The sequence below is a fragment of the Armigeres subalbatus genome, chromosome 3 (assembly GCF_024139115.2).
Source record: "Armigeres subalbatus isolate Guangzhou_Male chromosome 3, GZ_Asu_2, whole genome shotgun sequence".
NCBI lineage: Eukaryota > Metazoa > Arthropoda > Insecta > Diptera > Culicidae > Armigeres > Armigeres subalbatus.
The window spans coordinates 197486178-197510266 of record NC_085141.1 but is presented as its reverse complement, the minus strand read 5'-3'; the positions used below and the strand labels follow the sequence as shown (position 1 = coordinate 197510266).

The 24089-nt window shown below is 44.4% G+C and overlaps 2 protein-coding genes across 2 annotated transcripts in view; one reads left to right on the top strand and one right to left on the bottom strand.

Moving 5' to 3' along the window:
• The window catches only part of LOC134225010 (protein-L-histidine N-pros-methyltransferase), a 73720-nt gene that overhangs the window by 9472 nt on the left and 40159 nt on the right, over positions 1-24089 (top strand). The window lies entirely within an intron of this gene.
• LOC134224950 (uncharacterized) overlaps positions 22922-24089 on the bottom strand; it is a 32348-nt gene continuing 31180 nt past the window's right edge. The window contains exon 3 of the mRNA XM_062704624.1: positions 22922-23448. The gene's annotated coding sequence lies outside the window, so the exon portion shown is untranslated. The remainder of the gene's footprint in view (positions 23449-24089) is intronic.

Below are 24089 nucleotides of genomic sequence, written 5' to 3'. Positions count from 1 at the left end.
AACGAATCCTATCATAAAACTCTTGATATTTATAATATAGAATATTGATTATTATGTGGAAGCTGATGAAATAAATTAAAGAGTGCATGACCAAGTTTGCCCGCGCATTTGTGAGAGTTGTTGTGTAAACCAAGATTAATACACAGCTAGGTGTTTCAATCCGCCCAATTTATGGACGAGAAGAAGGCGGGGGTGAAAAATTCATTTTCGGTGCAAAACATAAACAAACCGGCTGGCTCTCCCATACTAAAATCCAAGATGGCTGAATCGTGAATTTGGCAGATTGGAACACCTAGTGGTGTATTCATCTTGGTGTAAACCATCGCACAGATGGAGCTAGGTAATAAAAGGAGAGTAATTGCCAAGAAATTTGAAGTACTCTATATGGGAAGGCAAGTCGGTTTGTCGGTGACGCGACAGTGCAATTTGACAGCCTGTTGATAATGATTGTTATTCTTTTACGTGAGTCGCGTCGCGTCGCTCGTCGTGTTTACTCTGGCGGGCACCTTAGGTGAATCGAATTAAATTTTGAGTTGTTTGATCTAACCGTGCACGCAAAGTCTACACTGAGGCTTTGGTCCGATTCCCGAATTAAAATCAAATTAAACTTACAAATGACAGTTCAATAATTTTCAAATGACCCTGCTCGCAGAGCAAGATTACTTTTGACAGATGTTGAATCATTTTTGATAGATGTTTTGTTGGTCTTGCTGGGTAGCACCAGCCATTCTTATAAGCGGGGGATTTCATAATTTCCTAACTGTCACTTTTAAGTTTAATTTGATTTTAATTCGCGAATCGGACCAAAGCCTGAGATGAAATCACCATTAAGGGTCTGTCTCATTCATCAAATGAGACAGGGGCAGCAGGGACTTTGTCCAAGGGCTTGACGACCCCTCCCCATGGCCACTGCGAGTTAGACCGGGACCATCGTCCCTAACCCCTAATCCCAAGGCGTCAAGCGACCCGTGCCGAGGATGCATGGCCAGGGGTGAAATAATAAGCTAGGCCTTTAACGGAGCCTGTGGGGTACCTGGGCACCCTCCACAGTAATTGTCCCTTACCGCGTTATGCTGGGCTCTGGCGTGGTGGACCTCTTTTCCCGAGCAACTCGTGGGAAAATGGAAAACCAAGTCAATTCTTCAATTAGTGTTAGTAGTGTAGGCGACAACCCCTTCGCAAGAGGTGGGTTGTTCAGGTCTCCGCCTAGGAGGCCAGAGGCAATAGTCGGCAGCTCAGTGCGCAGCGCCAGCGTGGGTCACTCAACCTTCCTCTCGGCTATAAAAACGCCGGTAGAAGTTATTGACGGCCCATGGCTTGTGAAGGCGATGAACCGCAAACGCGATGGGCTTTCGGCCTTCGAGGTGGCGACGGAACAGCTGGACGCCATCATCGACTTTGCGTCATCGAAGCATAATATCAGCAAGGACCTCAAGAGGAGCTTGCAGAAACTTCGAAAGTCGATGCTGGACGCCAAGCTGGAGAGGGCGGTCAGGACGGCCAAGTGTAAACCCGTGAAATCGGTGGAGTCGAGGTCTACCCAGACTGAGGCCCAAGGATCTGGGGACTCAGGCAAGGTCGAATCGAACGAAGGCGTGTCAGCTAAGACGGTGGTGCCAAAGTCTACCCAGACTGAGGCTCAAGTATTTGCGGGTACGTCGGGGTGACTGCTCCAACGGAGCAAACACAAAAACGGGGGAGACAGTCTCCAGGGGATGAGCTCCCTGGGGGCCGCTCCAAAACGCGGATGGTTACTACCCCGAACAATGGTAGTGGGGCTGGGAAGCTGAACCCCGGTCAGGTACCTCCAAAACCGGGGGAGGATGGACCTGGAAAGGTCCGTCCACTCAGGCAAGACGGTGGTAAGGGGTTACGGCAGGCTGAAAGTTCTCAGCCGCACCAGACCAGGGAAATAGAGGGGAATGACGCCTCCTGGACCCTGGTCAAGAACAAGAGGAAACCGAAGACGTCAAGGGCCGAAAAGAACGCCCTTGAAGAACGGGTAGCAAGAAGTCTAGGGTAGGCGCCAATCGCTCCAGGGGCGATGCCCTAGTCATCACGGCGGACGAGGCTAAGTACTTGGATGTTTTGAAGGCGATGAGGAGTGACGTCAAGCTCGGTGAACTCGGCGCCGACGTACGTCGAATAAGACGTACCCGGATGGGCGAGATGATACTCGAGCTGAAGCGGGGCGTCTCGCAAAAAGGGTGCCGCCTACAAGAAGTTGGCGGAGGAGGTCCTAGGCGAGACGGTCAAGGTGAGGGCACTCACGACGGAGGTGAATCTAAGGGTTAAAGACCTGGACGAGATCACTGAAGTCGAAGAGCTCGTCACGGCACTGCGGCGACAGTGTGAAGTGGAGACGCCCACCGCAGCCGTTCGGCTACGGAAAGGTCCGGCAGGGACGCAGGTAGCATTGGTTCGGCTATCTGCAGCGGACGCAAGGTAGTCAAGTTAGGGAGCGTCAAGGTGGGATGGTCGGTATGCCCTGTGCGCATATACGAGCAACCCGAAGTTTGCTTCAAGTGCCTGGAACCGGGGCACAAGCAATGGGACTGCAAAGGCCCTGACAGAAGCAATCTCTGCCGACGCTGCGGATTGGAGGGACATAAGGCACAATGCTGCACGAACCCTCCCAATTGTTTGATTTGTTCCAGCAAAGCTGTGAACAGCAAGCACCCCATGGGGGGTTCGATGTGCCCGGCGTTTAAGCGTGCTGCAAAATCAAAGTGCAGGTAAAGCAGCTGGCTTGCTCGGCTTCGCCCGAGTGTTTGGTGTGCGCAGGTTTAGAGGAAACGGCGGAACACGTGTTGTTCGTGTGCTTACGTTTTCGCGCAATGCGTGACCACATGCTTGCCACATGTGGTCTGGACACTACCCCGGACAACCTAGTTCGGAGGATGTGTAAAGACGAAGTTGGCTGGAACGCCGTTTTATCGGCTATCGCCCAAATCGTCTCGGAGCTACACAGAAGGTGGCGCGTGGACTCAAGGATGGCTAGTTCAGGCGCAAATAAGAGGTGGTCCAAGGGATCGGAGTCGGCTTCATGGGTCATACCGGTGGTCATGCTCTGTGGTCGAACTCGATCCTTATCGAACAAGTGGCCGCGCGAAGAACAACATGGTATCGTCGCTTTCGCGGCGTCGGTCAACCGGGCGGGTTCCGAGCCCGAGGACGGAAAGGGGTCCTCGTCAAGGCTGGGGCAGGCGTAGGCCTCGCGTCGGCAAGTTCCTCTGTGTGCTGGCGAATAGGCCCTATCGCAGAAAGGTCAATTTGGGGTGCACGCGGGGTGCATCATCATTCTTGATACCAGTCGTGCAGAGGGAAGCAGGCGCGAAGTCGACCCTTCCCACCTTCCGAGGACATAGGGCGTGGTAAGGCCACCTGGAAAGCCGGCAACGCGCTGGCACGATACCATGGTGTTCTTCTAAAAAAGCGAGTTACGATGTTCGGTGCTGCAAGGACACGCAGCTAACCTCGAGGGTGCGTTGTGCACTGGCCTCCCTTTGAAGCATTACTTTCTGGTTGTACCGAAGGGACTATGGGCTTGGCGGCAATGGAAGCGGTTTAGCTGGTCGGGGATGCAGTCCTGCCTCCCTCATTGGAGGTGGCCCCTAACCCAGCACTTCCTGGTCAACCCAGCAGATTCCCCCTCCATTGGTTAGGAAGAAAAAAAAAAAAAAAAAGACCCTTAGGCTGTGAACCATTCCACCGATTCGTTTAACTTTTAGTTAAAATTTGACACTTCGATGGTTATTTTTCCATCGTGGTTAAAATTTTACTTCGAAGCCGACCCATTTGAGTTTTGACAGATTAATATTTATTCGGAACGAAATGGATTTGGCGCCAATTTTCTCGCGAACAAAGTTTAACTATTGAACTGTCAAGTCTAACCATGCGCTCCGGAGCAGGGTTATTTTTAACCACGGCGAAATAACCATCGAACTGTCAAATTTTAACTAAAAGTTAAACGAATAGGATGGTTCACAGCCTAAATTGTATGTGCGTGAATCATATAAAAATGATTCGATTTGAGCTCAGGGATGCCAGATATACAGACATGTCTGTATTTATACAGACTTTTGGTCTTGCATACAGACATCATGCAGATTACAGACATTATAAAGACTTTTGATTGATGTTGACTTTTGTTGATGATGACTTTTACAGACATTTGTTATCTTTGGAGAAAAACGAGCAATGGGTAATGCTTTCAACATAACCGCGAGTAGACGTAGGACTTGTATAAACGTAACGTATTTACATTTAACTTCTTACTTTTGCATCTATGGAGTTTGATTATAGGTATTGATATTGGAAACGACAACTTCCATGCTGTGTAGAATTATTAGCAACTTGTTTATTCAAAACCTCTGGAAATAAAACTATGAATTACTATTTAGCACTTATTTACTCAAGCAAATGTAGGTCATTTATATATATTTTTTATTAATGATAGTATTTGAAGTTCAAAAATTCTATTTATAAAATTTTCAGACCTGGGCAAAATGTTCTATTTTAGGAAACTGTCCTGTTTTCCAAACAAAGAAATACAGCACCAATTTCGTTACTTCTTTTTACTGACATGCGTGCTTACTGCTGAAAAAAATCACAACAATAGAAACAAGTCAAGGAGCAGTAACCCTACTAAAATAGAGGAGGTACTGCTAATACGTCAACGAAAAATTATTTAATGTTTTGATTCCAAACTCTACGTCAAGTTTAATAAGTCTACGTCAAGTTTATTAATACAATTTCTCAGAAAATGCAAAACAAAGAATAAGATAAAGTTTATTTAAATTGTATTGGAAATTATTTTTTGTGAACTTTTTAAAACATTTACAAGTAATACAGCTAAATTTTCGAATCTAAAATGGATATTAACACTACTGCTGATTGTGCATCTTTAATTGCTAATGCCTTCTCCGAATAAATGAGAGCGATTATTTTAATAAATTTGGTATTTTCATCAGTGTAGTTGAATTCTTTTTGCTGGGGAATCAGAACTGTTATAGTATAATCATGCTTTAATGTACGTGTCGTTTAGTACCAAGCACAACTTAACATATGGTCAGTCATATGACATAACACGTACCCATCCCGGGATCATGTGGATTTTGAAACCAATCACCTGGATGAGCAGACCAAATCTCTAATTTTATTCTTCTTCATCCACCACCGCTGCCCTCGCTGCCTCAGCCATCATCGGCCTCTAGCCGTGAACTCCGAGCGATACGATGGGCGAATACATCCATCGCAACCGACCCCACTCCATCCGATCAACATCAAGCACAGAATAACAAAAAAAATGCGCCCACTTCTTTCATGCATATTCGGAGACCCACCGGCAGTTCTACAGCTGGTGACTGCATGATGTCGCTGTGTAGGTAAACACAGCGAACTAACGAACGAAAAAAAAAGCGCGAAAAAAGCACGTCAGTACGCGTTGCTGTCACAAATTGTAATGACTCGCACACGGCAGACACTGCTAGTAGTAGTAAAATTCTTCTTTATTGTTTCATTTTCTGTTCTACAATTATTTTTTACATGTACAGTGCTCGGCCGGCTTGGCCCTCCAACTTCAATTTTAAATTTTTATGTTTACATTGTTATTTAAGTGTTAATATGATATATCATGACGGCCTTTAGGAGGCGCTGGTGTGTTTTTTTAAATTTGATAACCTAACTACTATGTACACTAATATTTACAATAAGAAATTTGATAACCTAGATTGGAACTAGCGCCCTAATTGGAGCCTGATCCGAATGCAAGCAACGGACCCTAAACTTTTCTTTACACTCACCAAAGCGTTCATGTAAGGTTTTGTTCCGGCCAGACGGTGGACCTCGGATGTTCTTGTCCTGGGAGGGTGTTGAGGATCATCCTCAGGAATTTGTTTTGGACCCGTTGAAGTTTGAGGTGGTGGGTTTTAGCGCAGCTCTCCCAGACCGGCATGCCATATTCGATCACAGGAAGGATGATTTGCTTGTAGTCAGCAGGGACAATGACGACCGGCGGTTGATCAAAGGGTACAGTAGTTTCAACAGGACGTTACACTTTGTCACCGTTTTGTCAACCTGTTGCCTGAAAATAAGCTTGCTGTCGAGGGTCAAGCCAAGGTAGCCGGCCTCATTGGCCCATTCCACGGTCGTGCCATTGAGGATGATTTTACAGTCCCCAGGCGGAACAAGTTTAGGGGATTTGGAGGAAAATGATGACCTGGGTCTTCGCCGCGTTGATACAGATCTTCCAGCTGGTGAGGTACTCTGTCAGGGCATCCAGGCCTCGTTGGAGTTTTGCCACTAGCGCTCTGATCACTCTACCGTTGTAGACGATGGATGTGTCATCTGCGAACAGAGACAGAATGCCGCCTTCTGGAGGTTCTGGCATGTCGGAGGTGAACAGATTGAAAAGCAGGGCCCGAGGATACTGCCCTGGGGAACGCCTGCGACGATGTTGTGCGCATTGGAACTCGCTCCGCTGATTGAGACCCGGAATGTCCTTGCCGACAGGTAATTGTTGATGATTTTCACCAGGTAGCTGGGAAGATTGTAGCGTTGTAGTTTGTACACCAGGCCATCATGCCATACATTGTCAAATGCCTTCTCGACATCGAGTAAGGCCATGGCGGATGTTTTCGAGACGAACTTGTTCCGTCTGAGGACGTTGGTAACTCGGGTCAGTTGGTGTACAGTTGACCGACCGCGTCGGAAACCAAACTGTTCCTCGAGCAAGATGTTGAGATTTTCGGCAGACTCAAGTAACCGATGATGAATAGCTTTTTCGAATAGCTTGGATAACCCTGAGAGAAGGCTGATGGGTCGATAACTTTTGGGGGAGGAAGGATCCTTCCCAGGCTTCCGGATGGGGATGACTTTCGCTGACTTCCAGGACGATGGGAAGTAGCTAAGCCGGAGACACTGATTAAAGATCAGCGAGAGGTTCTCAAAGAACGGAGCACTCATGTGTTTGAGCTCGAGATTCAGGATGCTGTCGAAGCCTGGGGCCTTCATGTTCTTCGACGATTTGATATAGGCCGTCAATTCGTCAGCTGAGATCTCCAACTCCTCCGAGAAGTCGTTGGGAATCAAATGGATGTTGTTAGCATGCTCGTTGACGGCTGCTTCGTGTGGACTGACGATGTTCTGTCCAAGATTGTGTGAGCTGACGAAGTGACGACCTATTTCAGCGACCTTCTCTGCAGGAGTTATCAAGCGATCCTTAGAGCCATTATTGTCTAGTGGGATCAAAGGTGGAATGGGCCGAGGCTTGGATTTTAGAATTTTGGTCATTTTCCAGAACGGCTTAGCATAATCTGGGAGAGTGCGGATCTTATTCGAGAAGTCGTTATTTTTGAGGTCCACCATTCTGGCCTTGATAATTTTGTGATTCGATTGCAGCGTGTTTTAAGCTCAGGCAGTCCAGTACGCTGAAACTGCCTGCGAGTGACATTCCGCAATCGAATCAAATCTTTGGTGAGTGTATCGATGTTTAAGGAGTTGCTTACCTGCCGAGCCGTCGGAACGTGTTGCTCTCGGGCCGCCGTGATCGCCTCCTCGATAGCGCACAGCTGGCGGTCGATACTTTCCGGCGTCTCCGGACGCACCTCGTAGTCGACGGTGTTATCGACGCACTGCTGGAAACGCTGCCAGTTCACTCGGTGGTAGTTCCGCCGTAACTGCTGGTGCCGATTGACCGAGGAGCCCAGTTCCGCCACCACCGGATAGTGATCCGAACTGAGCTCCTGGTATACAACCGGCTGCGAGACGTGGTCACTCAGGTTTGTTACGTAGAGGTCGAGCGTTGCGTGGGCACCGGACCGACTCAGCCGAGTGGGGAATCCGGGCTCAGGATCGTGTAGTGGCCTTCCTCCATGTCGTTGCTCCAGATGGTGCCGTTTCGATTGCCGCGACTGTTGCCCCAGGCTTGATGTTTGGCATTCAAGTCGCCGGCAATGATATACTGGCCTTGCCTCCGCGTCAGCTTGACGATGTCCCTCCGAAGGGCAGCCGATGATCCATCGCCGGCTTTGGCTTGCGTTGGACAGTACGCCGCGATGAGCGCGATTGTGCCGACCGAAGTGGTGATTTCGACACCGATGGCCTCGATGACACTGAGCTGGAAGCTTGGAAGCAGACGACAGTTGATGTTGTAGCGAAGAGCGATGGCCACACCACCTCCCTGGTCGGCCGGTCGAGTCGCACGATGCGGAAGTCCGGGATGTTGATGTTCACCTCCGGTTTTAGGTGCGTTTCGGTGATGAACGCCACGTCTATTTCCTTCTCCTCAAGGAAATCCTTCAGCTCGATTGTTTTGCTCTTTAGCGAGCAAGCGTTCCAGTTGACCAGGCCCACCCTAGCAGCCATTTTCAATGATGAACATGCCAAGTGTGAAGACCTGGTCGAATCGGGTTTGCAGCCGCGCAGTCGAGTGGCGAGCTGCGCGAGGATCGGCATCAGTTGCTCCGGAGTGTACAGCGGGCAGATTCCTCCGGTGGGACGGCTTCGTTCTCCGACTGCCGACGGAACCCAGGAGGAGGGAGCGGGGCCATTCGCTGGTGGATGGTGCCGACGATGTTGGAGCTTGGACCGATGCAGCTGCCGCTGCCAGTCGCTTGTGCGGCTGTAGCGGTGGGAGTATTGGAATCACACGACGGGGAGCAGGGATGGCTGGAAAGTTCACCTCGTTGATTACAGGAACACGGTTCTTCTTCGGCATGGTCCTGGTGGAAGCCTTCTTCCGGATTTCCAGGAACTCGGCTCGCTTTGGGCAGCCCTTTGTGGTGGCCTGATGTTTGTCGCCACAGTTGGCGCACTTGGGATCTGCCACCTCCATTTTGTCGCACTCGTCAGTCGGATGGGGTTCGCCACACTTGTTGCAGCGCGGCTTCATGCGGCAGTTCCTGGTGCCGTGCCCGAAATTGAAGCAGTTGGTGCATTGCGTTACATCGCGGTGCACTGGCCGATATCGCTCCCAGTCAACGACGGTGTAATTTATAACGCCAACCAGCTTCAGGTCCTTCCAGGTAGTGGAGCCGTGCTCCAGATGGATCAGGTAAAGCTGGTCGCGATATTTCCTCGCCTTGTCGTGACGAGCGATCTTGTGGACGGCTACTGGCTTCAGTCCGCAACTTTCAAGCTCTGCTTGGAGCTCTTCCTCCTTCATGTCGTGAAGTCCTCGCAGCAAAGCCTTGAGCGGCTTCGTGCCGGGATGGTCATGAGTGTAGTACTCATACTTGTGGACCTCGAGGAACTCCACGACGGATTGATGATGGTCCCGGTTGGCCGGCATCACTTTCACGCCCTCGCTGCAGAGCCGAAAAGTACATTTCAGCCCCTTAGCGATCAGCTGGCGAATTTTGGGCGTAAATCCGGCGGATCGCCCTTCACAAACACGGGCGGGCACTTCTCCTTCCGCTCCGGTTGCACCTGCGGCAGCTGCGATTGCTGCTTCTTCCTCTTTTTCGGCGGATTGCCGGCGTCATCAAGCGGCAACGGCGAGAACACGTTGCTCTGCAAAAGCTGCTTGGAGGGGTTACCCGCGCCTCCAAGAGCAGTGCGCTTAGGCACTTTTCCAGCGACCGAATCGGCCACCGAGTCTCCCATGACGGGTCCGGGAGAAAATAACGCCAACGCGACAAGCGAAAACGTAAACAGCGAACGAACGAGAAAAAACACTTCGAAAAAATGCGCGAGCAAAAAACACGTCCGTACGTGTTGCTGTCTCGAACTGGAATATGCCGGAAAAGATGCCTTGGCACTGGTTTTGCGGCAGACACTGCTTCTTTTATACACAAAGAAAATCTTCCGATAGACCCGAAGGCCCGTGACACACCGCATTCTGATGTCCGTGTTAGGAACGCACGGGATTGGTTATATATGAAATTTTTACTGGATTTGACAAGAATTGAAATTTTCAATAGCTTATCGTTAATAATCTTAAGTTTCAATGAAATACGTAAATTGCTGGAGAGTGTCCGAGTCGATTGATATATAAATCTTAAAAATCCATCGAAAGATAAAGGCGCTAGTAACGTTCAAAATCTTCCCTTCCAGCGTAACGCTCTCGATTTCCAAAAATCTAAATGACACCCAGTATAGTAAAGAAAGACGTAAGTCCTACGTCAAAACCGAAGCAGACTAAAATATGAAAACCTGAGAATCTCCGATGATGATTCCAGTATAAATTAAAACCTAATGTTGCTTCTGGAAACATTACGTAGGGAATCCTGAGAGAACAACACAAAAGAAAATCGAATTTTTCTGAGGATCCCAGAATTTTAGTTCGGAATTCTTGAAGTAAGCCTGGAATATGCTTAAATGTATATTCTTTAGAATAATTGTACAAACTTCATAAAGATTTTATAAGTATTTCAAAGGTAAACTTGGACACTTGAATGGAAGAACTTGATTTTACAATCATCCGCTGACAAAATGCTCCACAGAGTTTCTAACGTCACAGACATTGCAGATAGTACAGAAAGGGCTCCTGTCGAAATTATGCAAGGGCCGCCTGTGTCCGATTTGAAGCCGGGAGATGATCTGCTGTTCTTTAAAATAGGGAACATATATGTCCACGCCGATGTGGTCCCTTTAATTTTCCGGAGGTAAACGGATGTAGTTGTCCAGTTTTTCCCAGTTTTCTCAAATGATTTCCTTCATGCAGGTTTTGATATCACCAAACGGGACGGATGTGGTAGAATGTAGGCCCTGATGTCCGACTTCGGCCAGGAGATCCGCCTTGTTGTTGCAGTGCCCCAGGATCCAAGGGAAGGTCGTGTTCGAGAGAATGTTCACTAAGATGCTTTGAATACTGTTGTGCTTAGGCTTATCACTCTGGAATGTGGAGATGGCGATGGCAGAGTCTAAAAGTACGATGATGGCTTCCCTGGACGTGTAGAATACGGCGTCGTGGCTGCTTCAGCCGAAAAAATGCTAAGAGCCACGGAATTGTCATCCCAGAGGAAATTGCAAACTATTTACATATATACGCCACAGGCCGTAGTTTGTCGATTCCGCCCCTTCAGCTAGGAGAGGGATCTTGTATTCTCCAGCAGTGGCTGCGGCGAACGAGCCGGCTAGCGGCAGATGGTCGCCAGCGTACGGTGGCAAAAAGGTAGAGTGCTAGCCTTGGCACAGGCAGAATCGGCTGGTGTTGCGAGTAACAATGCTGAGGCGGCTCGAACGTATGAATTGAAGAACCTCCTGTTGTTGGTTCGATGAGGATGAGACAAGGTCCGAACCACGTTGTTTCTGGTCCGACAATTCACTTTGAGTTCGCGGAAGTGCGAAAGGAACGAGAGTCTCCGATTAATGGAGACTCCGAGAACTTCCACAATTTTTTTTGTTAGAGATGGGTTAGTTACCAAACCAGCGGAATGAGGTCGTATCTTCGGACGCATTTGCTGGTTGTCAGCGTCTACTAAGTTCCGGACAAAAACAAAGAGGTTGCCGGAAAATCCCCATTCTTGCCACTGTTAGAAGTCCTGATGAAGGCCTTGGCAATGTTCTAGATCCGCGTGCTTGCCGTCGTTGTAGGCGTTGTGCAGAACATCGTCCAGATATGCGAAGTATGTGCCCGTGCCGTATTTCGGAACTTGTTAGCGAAAGCCGAACCTATTATCGACTTCTAATTTACAGCCGCTAACCTTTCCAAAAATTGAAATGTTGTTTTTGTGGACGGGTAAAATGAGGCTTTTCCGCCATTCATCCGGAAAGATTCGATCAGACCATGCTTCACACTTAATTTTTTCGCCGAGATCTCAGCATTTTTTGTTTATTTGGCACCGCCGAGATGGGAACCGCCGAATTTCAGCAAACATGTTTTTTGTCGAGATCACAGTAAAAGTGCCCTTTTTTTACTGAGATACATTAAAAAAAATCCGAAAATCAGTAATAAACGAAATTTTCTGCAGAAGTTCAGTTCTGCAATTTGCTGACCTACAGCGGTGCCCGATATTGCCGAGCGCGAAAAAGAAAAAGTTAGTGTGTTGGTTGATCAACCCCAGAACCAGATTTTGGCGGAGTTGGGAAAGTTTTGATGATGAAATAACCAACCATATCGAGACCTGATGATTTTCCATTACTCATTGAGAGAGCGAAGGCAGCTCTGAGGCGGAAAACGCAGAATTGAAATTGGCGTTTTGTGCATCCGGGGGGACTCGAAAGATGTAGAGTGTGCGCTGAATCTCAGATGAATAATCACTAACGGAAACTAAATGAATTACCGTCGTCGGGGATGACAATGGGTCAAATGGGGGTGAGAATGGGTCACTGTTTCAAGTACTTAGAATGCTTGAAGAATAGATTGAATGTATCTGAGGGCAAGAAGACAAAATATAAGAGACCTTTTTGAACGATTTTGCTATCCGACCTCCAGGCTGCCGGCGAGAGCGATGACCCATTCTCACCCCCCAGACCCATTGTAACCCCCGCATATGCACAGCCAAGATATTTAACAAAAAAATGGTTTTCGTACGGCCGAGTTGCCGAATAATATGCAATTAATTGTAATCATGTGTCGGTCTTTCACCGTCATTAGTCGTCTGAGTACACGCGACCGCACACGTAAGGCAATCAAACTCATCAAATGCTTAGCCAAGCAAGCCTTTGGCACAGCAGAGTGCGGTTGATTCGCATTATATACCAGCCCGCCCAGGCCGTTGTTGAGAAGCATGGAGTGCGATCCTCTCGTTTAATAAACAATGTGCACTCGCTTGACTGTGGATATACAACAGTAAAGCACATGTGGAGATTGGACAAATCAAGCATCCGAAAGATATTCAATTTGCAAAAAGAGAGCTAACCGCGGTGAAGGTTGGTACTCGGATTCTGATGGCTTTTCCGCAAACGTGACCTTTAAGTGGTCTTGTTGTGTAGGGGTTATCACGCCTATCTAGAGAGTAGGAGGTTGAGGGTTCGAGTCCCTCCAAGACACGTGGATTCTTTTTCGCAAATTGTATATCAATTTGTCCATTTCGAAACATGTGCTGTGCATATATGCACAGCCAAGATATTCAACAAAAAAAGGAACTTTGATGTTGATATTCCTCTAAATACCAAAAGTGATATTCATAATGCTCTCGTATCTTTGACAAATTTAACTGTCGAAGCCAGAGGCATTGCAAGTCCTAAATGTGAAATTAAATTCAACTCCATTATTATTGACGACGATCTTCAGCTACTGATCCGTCTTAAAAATGTGAGGCGAGGGCAATACCAAAGAACTCGCGATCCCGCGTTGAAAGTTATTTGCCGAGATTTGCAAAATGAAATTAAAACACGTTTCGCCATTCTGAGAAATACCTACTTTGAGAATAAATGTCTCGAAGTTGGATCCCAGTTCGAAATCCTTTTGAAAATTAACGAAAATTCTTAAAAATCCTCAAAAGCCAATTCAAGCGCTTAAAGAGGGAAATACAATTTTATTAACAAATGGCGAAAAGGCTCAAAAACTTGCTCAGCAGTTCGAGAGTGCCCATAATCTTAGTCTAGGTCTCACTAGTCCAATTGAGGATCAGGTCACACGGAGCTTCGAAAACAATCTCAACCAAGATAATGTTTTTGACCCTTCGTTGGGAACTAATTTGGATGAAGTGAGATCTATTACTAGAAAATTTAAAAATATGAAAGCACCTGGTGATGATGGTATTTTCTACATACTTATCAAAAAACTTCCTGAGAGCTCTTTATCCTTCTTGGTTAATTTATTTAACAAATGTTTTCAATTGGCATACTTCCCAGATAAATGGAAAAACGCCAAAGTTGTTCCAATTTTGAAGCCGGGCAAAAATCCAGCTGTGGCTTCTAGTTATCGCCCAATCAGTTTGCTTTCTTCAATAAGCAAACTGTTTGAAAAGATTATTTTAAATAGAATGATGGTTCATATTAATGACAATTCTATTTTTGCTGATGAGCAATTTGGTTTTCGCCATGGACATTTAACCACTCATCAGTTATTAAGAGTTACGACCCTAATTCGGCTCAACAAATCTGAAGGATATTCGACTGGAGTTGCCCTTCTTGATATAGAGAAGGCATTTGACAGTGTTTGGCATGAAGGTTTGATTGTAAAATTGATGAATTTTAATTTTCCTCTGTACATTATTAAACTGATCAAAAATTATTTATCAGATCGCTCACTGCAGGTAAACTATCAGAATTCTAAATCTGATAGAGCTGGTGTTCCCCAAGGCAGCATACTGGGGCCCATATTGTATAATATTTTTACTTCTGCCTTACCTGATTTACCACCAGGGTGTCAAAAATCTTTGTTTGCAGATGACACAGGTCTCTCAGCCAAAGGGCGAAGCCCTCGTGTCATATATAGTAGATTGCAAAAAAGTTTGGATATTTTCTCCACTTACTTGCAAAAATAGAGAATTTCCCCGAATGCTTCCAAAACTCAGCTTATAATTTTCCCACATAAGTCGAGAGCTTCTTATTTGAAACCTTCTAGCAGACATATTGTCACTATGAAAAATGCGAATTTTCACAAACGATGGTATTATATAGAGACACGCGGAGAGAATAAAAGCAATTCTGGCTTCACGGCCAGCAGACAAAAAAATTATATGCGAATGGCAACATAAAAATATGTGAGAACTTGAAAGTGACTCTCAGTGTGAGCAGTTATTTCGTTTGCTCCAACTATACATTTTCTCTTCTTTAGCACCATTTCCTTATATTCAACAATAAAAATGATTAAATACCATATATAATTTACTATGAGAACTCTGAAAACATCTTCATTTACTGAACTTTTCATAATTTCTTTTATAATTTCTATCATGTTGATTACAATACCTATCTTGCATTTAGTACCGATTGGTAATGTTTGTTTACTTTGCTCGTTTGGTACCGCGTTTGACGGTTCGTTTGATACTTTGTAACGTTCCTTCCCTGGTGGACCACTAATAAATTTCCAATCAACAAGGCGAGCCGCGAATTCAGATGACTCCGTTGTTCAAAGTTTTACTTAAGCGCCAATCAAGCTAATGCTTGATGCATAACTTCACGTTACAAAAGTTTGCCCGGTTCAAGCTCTGTGGCAAGTCGTGGGAACGCACAGAAAAATCATGGGAGCCAATCATAACTCAGCGACGCGACTAAAATTCATTACTATTTTATTGAATAAAAAAAACCAATCAAATACGTTAACACAATCTATTGCTCACTAGCAAGTCCATTACAATTTAATTTCTAAACGGCCGTAAATTGTGAGCTAATTCTGCTTAACACTAACTTCAACACACGCGCAGTTACAAAAATGTCAGTAGTGTGCACACATTTTCTTCACTTATCTTCTTTCTCAACCAGGCCAAGTCCCACGTCGCTGGTTGGGAACCGCTGAAGAATCTCACGTGAACTCCGACTAAAACCGACCACCGTTGTTGGTGCTGTGGCGGATGGATGAGCACACAATCACTTTCATGACTCAATATGGCAAGAAAATTCATGCATGCGATTTAGCTCCCTATCAATTTCCTTTTGGACGTACGGAGAAACTGGATAATATTTTTGCTTTATCGGCTCACTTGTTCCCGTGTATATAGAATGCTCTAAGACATGAGTACGCGTAAGATTACCGTCAGTGTACGACAGAAACTCTTCCACAACTGCATCGAGGAGTTTTTGCTGATCGGGACAACACGAGAAAATTCTAGGCTCATTATCTGCTGGTTGAATCAATTCAACAGAGGACAAGGTGTTCTCCGTCGTGGGTGCGATCCCAAAAGAATTCCAAAAATCTATACCTAATACTAGAGGACTGGCTACTGCCTCGGAAAGAATGGTTAACACAATCTCAGTTATGTTATTGAACGTATACGGTATGTATGCGCAATGCGAAATATCATGGATAGAACCATCAGCTGTTGCTATTGTTGAATTAATTTTAAATAAACACAGGTCTAACTTGTTTGCAATCTCATAACATCCTTTTCCCAGGATCGAAATGGATGCACCAGAATCTACCAATCCGATCATTGGCTTCCCAAAAACTTTTACATTCGCGTACGGACGGTTGTCCTTAGGTTGATAGACAATTTCAAAAATATGGGGCAGGGACACATTCAGAAAATCGGCGGAACCAAATGCCCTCTTCACTGTCTTGATCCCGCTCCGCGGTTTCCCGAACAATTAGGGCACGACTGCATCGTTTTACCTTCCAAACCACACCGATGACAAAACAACTTCTTTGGTTGCTGGCAATCACGCCAATGATGACCAGCAGACTTGCAGTTAAAGCATTTACCAGCAAACTGTCTGATCGCGGCGCATTCTGCCATCATTTGCGAGAGCTGAGCTACATCTGAGTGATCGTCGTCGGCTGTGCGACGGCTCTCCGGCGTTGGATTCGGAAAGACGTTCCAATAATCACGAGTAGCAGACTGTGGACCTAACTGCGTAGATAAACGGCAATTGCTGTTCGCATTCAAATTAGAAAAATTCCTACCATGCGCACAAACGGACGGATCGTTTGCACGCTCCACTGTATGAGCACAGTACGCCTTTTCAAATTGTGGATACTGACCAGGACAATAATGATTGTCCATCTGAGAGCAGTGTGCTGGTTCAACGTTCTGCATTGCGAGCTGAGGACTACCTGAGTTTGAATAACAAACTGCTGCACCAGGCTGATGATACACAGCCGGGCTTGGAGCTGTACGTGAACTACAAGGTCGAGGCAACACATCATGGTATTCATAAACTGGAGGAAGCATTTCTGAGGCATGGGTTCTCAAATCATTTTTCGGTACAGAGCGATTTACATCTCTCTGGCCGACGTGTGAAACTGTACTTGGAGAATCATTGTAGTCAATCTCATTCAATCTTGGCCTAGACACCTTAATCTGTCCCTGTAAAGACGGTTCCGCAAGAGGAAACTGATTCATTCTTCTGCGCCGCAAAATCTCTCTACTTCTTTCCAGACCCTCGCAAAATTCCGCCAAATTCGCGATGGAATCAATCTGTCCTTCATTAATCCGATTCAGGTAGAAATCATCTAAATTCCGGATCAAATATTCAAGTTTTCGATCGTCAGGAGTACGTTTACTCAACTTCTTAAACAAGAGCTCCATACAAGCGTAATAAATTCCAAAACTTTCCCTGGCTGCTGTAATCGCGATTGTATTTGTGTTTCGATCAAATAATCATTGTCGGCTTTCGTGAACTGCTGGACAAAGGCTTTTTTCAAGGCTAGCCATGAGATGAAATTATCCCGGAACGCGCGATACCAGATAAACGGATTACCGCCGAGCAACTCTCCGAAATTCTCGAAAAGTTCGTACCGAGAGCGGCTTTTTGCTCAACTGTTTCCACGAAATCAGTCACGCTCAAGTTACCATTTTCGTCGTCGTATCTAATTCCCCATTTCGTAAGCGGAACGTATCTCATATTTCGATTTACACTAGCACCTGTTTCAAAATCTTCAAAATTCATGTCATTTATCAAACCATCAATTGATCTATTATTATGCTCCATTCTGTACACAACACATAAACGAACTAACTTCTAACAGAATAATAAACAATAAAAATATGAAAATCAGAAAAAGATCCACCGGAACATGGCCTCGGGCCCCACGTTGGGCGCCAAATTTGTAACGTTCCTTCCCTGGTAGACCACTAATAAATTTCCAATCAACAAGGCGAGCCGCGAATTCAGATGACTCCGTTGTTCAAAGTTTCACTTAAGCGCCAATCAAGCTAATGCTTGATGCAAAACTTCACGTTACAAACGTTTGCCCGGTTCAAGCTCTGTGGCAAGTCGTGGGAACGCAAAGAAAAATCATGGGAGCCAATCATTGGCGTAACTACCTCCGATGCCTAGGGGGGGCTTCTTCTTCTTCTTCTAATTGGCATTACATCCCCACACTGGGATAGAGCCGCATCGCTGCTTAGTGTTCATTAAGCACTTCCACAGTTATTAACTGCGAGGTTTCTAAGCCAGGTTACCATTTTTGCATTCGTATATCATGAGGCTAGCACGATGATACTTTTATGCCCAGGGAAGTCGAGACAATTTCCAATCCGAAAATTGCCTAGACCGGCACCGGGAATCGAACCCAGCCACCCTCAGCATGCTCTTGCTTTGTAGCCGCGCGTCTTACCGCACGGCTAAGGAGGGCCTAGGGGGGGCTATAGCCCCTTTATATTTTTTCTCGAAATTGACCCTCTTTTCAAAAATTCTCGAACATTTTAACGCCTCATCAAATTATCAGCGGTAATGTGACAAATGTAGTCCAAGCACCTAAGGCAATTGCGGATCAATCACACTCATTCATATTATTCTCTTTTCTCAAGCACGTGCACGTTTGCACGTGTGAGCAAAACTCACAGTCTATGTTTAATTGCGCTCGACTAGCGTCAGGCAGTGGATATATTTGCATACTTCATAAATATTCTATCTATCTCAAATGAAAAAAAAAATAGTGCAACTTTCCATGGATTCCGCCGAGAATCTTCCAAGAATTCTGATGAGAATCCTTTAGTGATCCTGACTGGAATGTTCCAGGGACTCCGATGGGAATCTCTAGATATTTCGACAGGAATCCTTCAAGAATACCGATGGGAGCCTCCAGGGATCATGAAGGGAATCCACCAGGAATTTCGACGGGAATATTTCAGGAATTTGAAGGGGAATATTCCAGGGATTTCGTCGAAAACCCTCCAGGAATTTCAATATGATGGTTCCAGGTGTTTCATGAGCAATGTTCCAGGGATGAAGACGCATATCGTCGAAGGATTCCGAAGCAATCCGTCGAAGGACTTCGAAGCAAATCGTCGAGCGACTCCGAAATAATCCTTCAGTTATTTCGAAAAGAATCCTCCAGCGATCCCGAAGGGAATCCCCCAAGGATGTTGAAGAAAATCTTTGAGGGATTCCGATGCAAATCATCAAAGGATTTCGAAGCAAATCGTCGAATGGTTCCAAAAAAATCGTTAAGGGACTCTGAACAAAATCTATGAGAAATTCTTAAGCAATCCGTCGATGTATTCCGAAACGAAACGTCGAATGATTCTGAAACAATTCTTCGCGGGATTCCGAAGCTAATCGTCAGCCGGATTCCTTATCGTCTAGAGATCCCAGCGCAGATCATTTGCAAGGATTACGAAGCAAATCGCCGAAGGATTCTGATTTGTCAAGGAATTTCTAAATCAATCTTATAACGAATCTGGAGATATTCCGGAGCAAATCAACGAGAGATTCTAAAGCAAATCCTCCAAGGATTTTAAAGGGTATTTTTCACAGATTCCCAAAGGTATTGCTTAACAATACTAGAGAGAATCCAGTAGGAATTCTTCTGGATTACGATTGGAATACTTCGATGAATCCGAAAAGAACTCTTTAGAGATTGAAGTGAGAATTCTTCTCGGATTCCGATTAGAATCTTTCTCGGATGCTGATGGGAATCTTTCTCAGAATTCAGAAACAAGCTCATTTTTCTTCCACTAATTTCATTAAGTATGATAGAGTGAATATGAGAGATAACTCTTTTGTCTTACCCCTTTTTTCGGTAATTCATTATGCTATATGTTGAAAACTGATATCACTGCTAACTAACTTACACTACTAAAAATCCACACATATTTATTGGCAAAAATCCATAGATTTAACTTATGATGTAAATCAGCGCACACATAATCATTCTCCACGCGAACTACTAATAAAATATGTATAGTATATGTATACACATAAATCTTATATAGATATTTTTGGCAGTGTATCAAATCCTAGGGGGGGCTAATTTTTTCCTAGGGAGGGCTAAGCCCCCCTAGCCCCCCCTTATTTACGCCAATGGAGCCAATCATAACTCAGCGACGCGACTAAAATTCATTACGATTTTATTGAATAAAAAAACAATCAAATACGTTAACACAATCTATTGCTCACTAGCAAGTCCATTACAATTTAATTTCTAAACGGCCGTAAATTGTGAGCTAATTCTGCTTAACACTAACTTCAACACACGCGCAGTTACAAAAATGTCAGTAGTGTGCACACATTTTCTTCACGTATCTTCTTTCTCAGCCAGGCCAAGCCCACGTCGCTGGTTGGAAACCGCTGAAGAATCTCACGTGGACTCCGACTAAAACCGACCACCGTTGTTGGTGCTGTGGCGGATGGATGAGCACACAATCACTTTCAAAAAAAGAAACTCAATATGGCAAGAAAATTCATGCTTACATCGGTTTTTCACTGGAAATCACACACTTCTAGCTTTACTAATCAACTCTTGTTCGGTTGGACTAAATATATCTTGTTTGGTTGGACTATTAGCGTTGCAGAGAAGCCTATCAACGACAGGAGGGGATATTAACTCTTTAGAAAATGTTTTTATTTGCATTGAAAAAATGCAGCTTCGCATTGTGTATTGCTAGGCGATTTACCAGACGAAGCAGCTGGAGCCGCAAAAGCCCTTATATTCTGCAACCGAGCCCGCGCACCTTTAATCTAAGGCCGGGATAGTGCCAAGCGACCGGATGGATGGGCAGTCAAACCGTGACTGGGTATTCGACCTCGTGCCTCTCGCAGTCGTCGGTCTGGCAATGATGTCTTCCTCGGTGGGGCTTTGCTCCGTTGCTCGCCAGTTGGTTTTGGGATAGGGAGCTTGCTCAGCTTAGAGGTCCTAACTGTCCAACTGATAGAAAATTACTGAAAAACTGTGCGATGGTTGGTCCTTACTTTTATACATGCGCGGGGACAGCAGATCGTGTGTACCTAACGTGGACGACTCTGATTGGTGTGGTATGATTTAGCATTGAGTGAATACTGATTGGTTTGAGCAAATAAACAATCAGATTGTCTGAGCCGTGATTAGATCATTACAACTTTCGGATTCACTGTTCGCGGGTCTCTATCTATAAACAACGTCTCTGGCTGAATCTATCTGCTTTATGTGATGCATTTACTGCCCCTATTCGCATAAGCGTCCCATGTCAGTTTTCTTCAACTTGAGAAAAATGCCGTTGAATTTTGCAAACTCGTTTTACATGGATAAATTTAAAAAATTCTAATAAATCGATAAAACCAGCAATCTTTATGAAAATTTGGCATAATATTCTTTATCTGTATACATTGCTAAAGAACTATTAAATGGACCATAATTACATTGATGTTTTGTGTGAGAGTGTATTAAAATCTGGAATGTGACTGTTATGCGAATAAATAGCAAGATGAGACAACACAAGTGGGTTTTGATTTTCAAATTTCTAGAACAAAGCCTATTATTTTATCAGTTTTTCTTAAAGATGAGTTCATTTTAAGCTTATTTCTTAAAGAAAATCAAAATCGTCAAAAATCGAAATGGGACTCTTATGCGAATCGCGGCAGTTTAGCACGTTTTCATTTTCGTCCAATTTGATAAAATGGCTGAAAAACATTTGGATATTATCGCAGTGTCCGAAATTAAACGTGGACAGGCTTCAGGAATATGGTTCTGATACGATAATAAATCAACATCTATTGTCATGATTTGATTTGTTTAGTCTTCCTTTCCTTTTGGTGGCGCATCGAGTAGTCTGGCGACTTTCAGCCTTAAGGACATAGTTGGAAGCAGGGACGGGAATGGTTGACATTTCTTTTTACCATCCATTCTTCCATGCAATAACAGAAAAACAAAACCACGGCAGCCTCAGCAGCAGCCACGTCAAGCAGACGACAGTTGGCTCATGTTTTTTTTTTCTATTTTCTCTCCCCACAATTAATGTTTTCGTATAATAATTTCACAACCTATAACCGTTTTTGGTGGGAAATATTCTTTTCATTACTCCTTGCTCATTTTAGAGGTAAGAACGAACTCATAAGTACCTGCGGATAGCACACCTTCTAGGCTTTGCGCCACATGTAATTAAATTCGATTCTGTGCTGTTTGCGCTGCGCACGAGCTGAAACAAAAAATCTCATGCAAATGCTGACCGCACGCCGACATGTTTCTTCAAAGAGTCCTATGTATTTCGGCTCGAATTATATCATAAATCAGCAGCTTCGTGCCAATTTAATAGCCGTTCGCGATTTGGTGGGTTTATCACTGCACTTCACTTCTTCTCAAAGAGTATTGGAAAAATCAAGTTTTTACTCACTTCTCCACACATGAGCAGCCCGAAATGTTGATCGAATGCAAATTAAACATCACTTTTTGAAATCATTCACTCGTTTGAAGCGAAAACATAATATAAACTGCTATTTTTGCCAAAAAAAAAATATTGAAAACTGATCGCAGAGCGAATGTAAACACCGGCGCCGATAGCAGCAAACTAATCATTAGGGTGGTTCAAAAATGATTTTGGTTCGCCAGGCTCAGTCGATTATGTTTCATATCTTGGGTGTCGTTCGAAGGTTTGGGCTGGTTTGAATAGGGGCTTACCGTGCGCTGGTCGTTTCAGGTTTGTATGGCAGTTGATATGGCACGGTTGAATTTTACATTATTCTATTTGGTGCACTCCGTCATTAGGTGCTGGCGAGGGGGGAGACCATATAACTGGATGAAATATTCAAGAGCTTTAACTCTATAGACAATGCATACTGAATGGTCGTTCCAATTTTAATCGAGGCTGCGAAGCTTTAGCATGATAATTAGATTTCTCAGAAGGCATCAGTGAAACGTGTAATTCAACAAAACAGCCAGAATTTGTCTGTGATATCTATCGCACCAGGGGCAGATACTTCATACAAAACGTGTGACATGGTAGTGAGCGGGATATAAAATGCTATGTTTGCGGTAACGTAATTAATGGATCTTTCCTGCGGTGCGGTTTTCGTTCAATGAAGTCTCTGGAATGTTGCTTTCAGCTATGTGGGTTCTTTTTCGACTGCGTTTGGAGGGGAGGTTTAGTTTTCCATACGAGTTTTCATACAAACTTGAACCGGCTTGTGCTCAACGATATTTTGCTTGAATCGGCTTTTGGAGGACACTCGGAGCATGGGACGGAATCGAGTGAGCGTGGTGGAGCTGGGTCGTTTTTTGAACCACCCTACTAATATTCTTTGTTTTTTTTTTATAAATACGACACCAATACTACTTCAGTATATGACACATTTTATTTTACCAATGCTTTAAAAGCTTTGTTTTGGTGCTCAACCCACCTTCACCTTAAGTATTCGAGCAAGTCCTATGGGACAGCATATCGCTATCGAGATTATCAAATATTTTCAAATATATGCTTTCAGGATAGTTTAACACAACGAAGTAATTTTAATAATTTGTTTTTGTCTCTGACGTGATGCATTTTTAATTTATTTTGGATATAGTTTTTATCGTTATAAATGATGGATGGATCAATAAACAAATATACTAGCACTTAGAGCATCTTATTTGCGACATAAAATTTATTCATTACTTCGACGTGATGTAAATGTTCATCTACTCCAATAATCAGAAAACAAATAGAATAGAAATGCCATTTGAGTTTAGACTATCTTCGGAAGGCTTCAGGGTTGTAGTATCTGAAAAAAATATATGAAATAAAATAATGCTTATATTAGTGTAAACTGTTTAGTATGAGTATTTGTACATCAATAACAAACGCTTAAAATAAGCCAATTAAGCTTTCTAACCCTAATTTTATAATCTGAATCATTTTTTAACCTGCTCAAAGTTAAATTCCCCAAATAACTATTATTTTAGGGCCTCTAGCTGTTTACAAAATTGCAAACCAAAATGAATTTCGAGCCTCCATTTTCCAAATAATGTTACTGACGTCAATTATTCTATTTACTTAGATGCGTCTAGTTCTTGGACCAAATGGGATGTATTATCTGCATTGGTTGTCTTCCCCTGTTCGGTTGCATCGTTGATGGGATTGATCTGAATGGTAAAGTATATCTATTTTGTGGATCCAGTTTTGCTCAGAAAATCACCAAGTCGGAAGCCCACAAGTTGTCAATAGTGATAGTATTATAATTTGTTTCAAGCCAGCATTATTTACTCATCCAGCGTGAAGAGTAAGAAACCCACCGTCGTCTGACCCACAAGAGGATGTACGAAGTATGTTACTTCCATTTTTGGCAGGATCATATCGCACGTTATCATCGTCAGAGGAGATGTCATTAATTGCCAAAATCAGCTAAAACCAGTCATCACATTC